We start from the raw sequence: 5,729 nt of genomic DNA, 5'->3' as shown, positions 1-5,729 counted from the left end.
GCCTCTGCCTTTCTTTTTCTCAAAATCTGGCTCCAGAGTTTGTTCTTTAGTCACTAAATTACATACACACACTGATGACATGTCTGACTCAATTTCCGTGTCTCTGAATCTACAATTTGATGTATGTGGTGCTGGAGATTGAACGCAGGGCCTCACACATGCCAGCGAGCCTTCTGCCAACTCAGCTACACCCCCTGCCCTCGGTCTTCTCCCCCACCCCTCTCTCTCCAACCGGGCTGACCCAAGGGCACTGAACCACTCAGCCACATCCCCAGCCCTTGTTTATTTGGAGACAGGGTCTTGCTAAGTTGCTGAGGCTGGCTTTGAATTTACAGTCTGCCTGCCTCAACCTCCTGCCATCAGAGCCTCTGTCTCTTTAACTGTCTAGGTCCTGCCTCTCTCCCAGCTATATTTCTCTCTCTGTCTTTTTGCCTCATTTTCTCTGCCCATATCTCTGACTTTACATCTCTCCCTGTCTATCATTCTCTTTCTTTGTTTCTCTCTAATATCCAGAAAGATCTCGCCTCTGGGTTTTTAATGCCTTCTCCTGGCCCTGTTGGTAAACCCCCTGGCGCCTCTTCCATGTCTGGAACCTGAGGCAGGGAGAGAAGGGAGGCTTCACATCCTGCTTTCTCAATTGGATGAGGGCCCAGATTTCCTCTACTCCCCAAGGACATCTTAAGCCATTCTGGGACAAGTGGGGTACAGAGAGGGACAGGAGTCCCAGGAGAGTTGAACCTGACCCTCCAGCTGGGAACTGGCTGTGGACAGATGAGGGAGCAGCAGTCCTGGCCTGTGGCCTGTGCTAGGACACGGGAAGGAGCTGTGTGTGATGGTCAAGTCCCGGCAGTCCTTGTCCCCTGCCTACTTCTTGTCCATGTGGCGACTCCTCCCTCTCTGAAAAAAACAACAGCTTGATCTCCAAAAAGCTCAGGGCAGGGATGGGGAGTGTGGTGTAGGGGAGTGCAGGGGCCCCTGGCACAGGGACAGGCTGAACCTAAGAGTTCACTCACCTGTGATGCCTCTTTCCCCAAGGTTTCAAACTCAGATGCCTGAGGGTCCTCACAAGTGATGTGACCAAGCTGGATGGGAAAAATCAAAGTATAATGAAGGACATTCCGCCTAGGGATGGGGGTGGAGCAGAAAGGGAAATCTCATTTTAAATAATAATGTATTTTTTACAACAATCTGACCTGTGAGGCACCAGTTTTAATGCTAGGGGTCTAATTTCAGTTTGCATAAGTGGAAAGGGGGCTCCTTCTGAACCCCACCCCCTGCCCACCTCCCAAGCTTTGGGGAGAAGTTGAATTCCTGAGAGACCCCACTGACTTCAAAGCGCTACTCTCCAGGATGGTTGGCGATGACTAAATCAATGGTTATATATGTTAAGTGCCTAGAAGTCACCCAGCACAGAGCAAGGGCTCCGTCACTGTTGTAACCCTGGGTGGGCCTCCAGGAAGGGCTGAGTTGTGTCGCTGGTCAGATGGTGAGGGCGGATGGCTAGGTCTTGTTCTTTACCAATTATCCCTCCCAGGGTGGAGGAGGAGGCCAGACTCGATCTCCTCCAACAGAACAGTGAGAAACACCAAGCACAGGGACAGAGGTGGGAGGGGTGTCATGACACAAGAGCTCAAGGCTCCACAAAGTGGGGTACACAAGCCAGTACTAAAAATCATGGAATTCTACATGTCAAATGAGTGAGTTGTGCCGTGTGTGAATTATAACTCAATAAAACTGGGGAAAGAAAAAAAAACCAACACTCTACAAAGGGGGCCAGGAAGTGACTGCAGCTGACAGGGGGGAAGCCAACCCAAACACTAACCCTCACTCATTCATTCAACAAATATTTTCCATAATACTTGCTTTGTGAGTGTTGGGAACATAAACAAACTCTAACCCAACCCTAGGGGGTGGGAGCTAGGGAGGGTTCCTGGAGGGGATGTCTGGGCTGAGACCTAAGCAAGGCTGGGAAATGAGCCAGATGAAGGGGTGGGGGATGGTGTGCCAGTGGTGTGACCAGAGTCAACAGAGACCTGGAGGTAAAAAGGCAAATAAATGCCTCTCTTTGGGTGCCTCAGTCCTGTGTTGGACAATGCTGGTAAGTGACATCTGGGGTGTCTAAGCCATCCCTGGCCACTGCTTTTATGGAGCTCCAGTTGGGGACACAGGCACATGGCCACATATAACCTATGCTGTGAAGGCAGAGGCTCAGGTAGAGAGGTCAGGGCTGTGTGGGGAAGGTCAGAGGCAACGGGGTGCTGGGAGGAGGTAGCTGATCTCCTCTGATCGATTTCTTCATTTGAGGAAAAGCTTCCTAGAGAAAGAAGACAGCTCCAGTCTAGAGTCCTTGATTCCTTTGGGAATCCATGGAAACCTCTGGACATTCACGGAAGAAAATCTCAAATGAATGTTGTAGGTAATTTCCAAATATTCCCATTCCCTCCCTGGGAAACTCCCGTGGCCATCCCATTTCCCCCACAACTTGTTGTATGGATGCCCCAGGAACCGGACCGGTGACCAACGGTGCTAGAAAATCTGTGAGCTCTCATTTCAGCCTCCTGGGGATGGATGCAAAGGTGGGAGCCGACTGCTGAGCCACACATCCCTCACACCCCTCGCTGGGCCTGGAGATTGTGCCAAGGGTCTAGTTTTTCTCCTGTCTACGTCCCCCACATTAATCTCCAGCCCTGGCCCTGAGGCTTTTGGCACTGGCCGGGATCGACGCGTACTCCTCTGGAATGTCCAAAGGGAACTGGTCCAGCCGGTCGGTGCGCCCGCGGGACGAGCTCCACAGCGCCCCCTGATGGTCGCAACACGCTGTGGCATTCCAAGCCGGCAGCGGCCCCTACTGGCCGATGCTCATACAGTCATCAGCGAGCGCTAAGCTGGACGACCCTTTGGTCTACAGAATGGGGTCCTTCTCGTGGTCGTGGTCATCGTCACCAACATCTTTAATAAAGAATACATAAAAACGCTTTCTACATGTCAGGCACTATGCTGCTTTAAAATATCATCTCATTAGAGGCTGGGATTGTGGCTCAGTGGTAGAGCGCTTGCCTAGCATGTGGGAGGCACTGGGTTCGATTCTCAGCACCACATACAAACAAATAAAATAAATGTCCATCAACAACTAAAAGATTAAAAAAAATCATCTCATTTAGCTCTGGGGTTGTGGCTCAGCGGTAGAGCGCTTGCCTGGCATATGCAAGGCCCAGGGTTCAATCCTCAGCATCACATAAAAATAAATAAATAAAATAAAGATATTGTGTCAAACTAAAAGATAAATATTTAAAAAAATCATCTCATTTAGTCCTCACATTAGCCATAGGTGAGGGATGATGGTACTCTTGTCATCCCTGGTTTGCTCATTTGGCGCACAGAAAGGTAAGGAAATTTACCCAGGGTCACACAGCTACTAAGCAGTAAAGCATGAATTGAACTTAGGCAGAGTCATTTATTGAGATATTCAAAAGTAATCATGAACAATGGGTGGGGTGCTGTGTGTCTGTTGTCCCTGCACTGGAGAGGCTGAGGCAGGAGAGTCTCTTGAGTGGGGACTGAGTTTAAGACCAGCCTGGGCAACACAGCAATATCTCATCTTTAAAAAGAAAATCCTCTGGAATAGCTGATCCTCAAGAGAGAAAGAGCCCGAGTCCCTGGATGCCCACATGGTCAGCCTGAATCATTTGCCCTGGAGTATCATGTGAGAGAGAAATTAACCTTTTAATTTGACTCATCATGTTTTGAAATCTTTGTTACAGCAGCCGATTCCCTAAATGAGTATACTAGACTCACCTGGAGGACTCATGAAGCCAGATTTTTGGCTCCAACCCCAGTCGCTCCCAGGTGAGGACTGAGAATTTGTATTTGCAATAAACTCCCAGGTGTTGGGAGATGATGTGAGAGGCTTGTACTTGACACATGTCATCAGCACCTGTGGGTCCAGCCATCCCCCAGAACATTTTAGGAATGTGACATTTTTCTTCACATGAAATCTGTCAGCAAATTTTGTCAGTATTACGTACAAAAAATGAAGTCCTATGAGACTGTAAATTGGTGCAACCGCTCTGGAAAGCAATATGGATTCATCAGAAAACTGGAAATGGACCCACCATTTGACTCAGCTATCCCACTCCTTGGTCTACACCTAGGGGACTTAAAATCAGCATACTACAGTGATGCAGCCGCAGGGCACGGTGGTGCACACCTGTAATCCCAGAGACTAGGAGGCTGAGGCAGGAGGATTGCAAGTTCAACGCCAGCCTCACCAACTTAGTGAGGCCCTAAGCAACTCAGAGAGACCCTGTCTCTAAATAAAATATTTTTAAAATAGAATAAAAAATAAAATATTAAAAAGGGGCTGGGGTGTGGCTCAGAGTGCCCCTGGATTCAATCCCTGGTACCAAAAAAAAAAAAAAAAAGAAGTTGTAAAGAAGTTGGAAGTGTGACTCTGAGGTAGAACACTTGCCGAGATGGCCTTGGGTTTGAGTCCCAGCACCGCCAAAGAGCAAGCAAGCAAAGAAATAAAAAATGATGAGAAATCAAAAGAAAATGATAGGAGTAAATAAAATATATCACTGATCACATACACTAAACCTGGATTCTGGGTCCAAACACTTCTCACCACCTCTACTGCTTCTACCCTTGTTTGCCCCTCCTCCTGGGCTTCTGGCTGCCACCCCCACCCCTCATGCAGCTAGAAGATGTGCACAGAAGAGCATCCAACTTGATGCAGTTCCTCCCCTGCTTGGAAACTTCCCATGGCTCCATCTCACTCAGAGAGAAAGCCAAAGTCCCTATAAGACTCTGCACTATCCCTAGCACTGCCAAGAAAAAAAAAAAAAAAGAAAGAAAAGAAAAAGACTGCACCATCTGCTTCTTGTTCCCTCTCTGACCTCATCTTGCCCCACATCCTTCCTTGCTCACTCCTCTGCAGTCACATGGATCTAAAATACCAGACATGTTCCTACCTCAGGACCTTTGCACTAGCTGTTGTCTCTGTGGCAGATGGCGGAGGGACTCTCTTCCCTTGGCTCACTTCCTCACCACCAACAGGAGAATGGATAAATAAGCTGGGTACAGTCCCACTGAAGAACTGCATGAGGCAATGAGAGTATCTATAAGAACACACAATAACCAGGGTGAATTTTTTCACCTCGTTGAGTTTTGAGAAAAGCCAGACACTACAGAGGACATATTTTCTGATTCTGTTTATATAAAATTCAAAAAAATCCACAATCTATGCTGTCAGAAGTCCAAATGACAGTGACCTTGGAGGGAGGAGAGAGGACTCAAAGGAGCCAGGAAGAGACTTCTGGAAATGTTTCTGGGTCTGGGAACTAGGGACACAGGTACCTTCAGTGGTCAAGTTCCCTCCAGCGGTTACACGGATGGTCTGTGCTTTTGCATGTGAACTGAACAGTTGCAAAACCAGAAGCTGTTCCCTCCAGCTGACAAAGAGAACATCCTCGGCCCCAGGTGCCTCGCTCCTTCACAATGTGCTTTCCTACCAGGAGGACCCCTGGGCCTCCCCTCCACATGCTCAGCAGTCACTCCACATTGCCATCGCTCCACGGAGGTCCAGGAGAGACCTGGGCGGTGGAAGAACTCAGGTGGCAGTCCATGGGGGTGGGGCGACTGGGCTTCCCCATGGAACTGGAGCAGGGGATGTAATGGGTCTTGGACACCCCGTCCTGAGTTAAGTTCTGATAAGGGGTGGAGAACAGGCT

Source organism: Spermophilus citellus, assembly GCF_964194105.1.
Source record: "Spermophilus citellus genome assembly, chromosome: 18".
NCBI classification, from domain to species: Eukaryota; Metazoa; Chordata; class Mammalia; order Rodentia; family Sciuridae; genus Spermophilus; species Spermophilus citellus.
The sequence above is the reverse complement of the archived record's forward strand: the minus strand, read 5'-3'. Positions refer to the sequence as shown.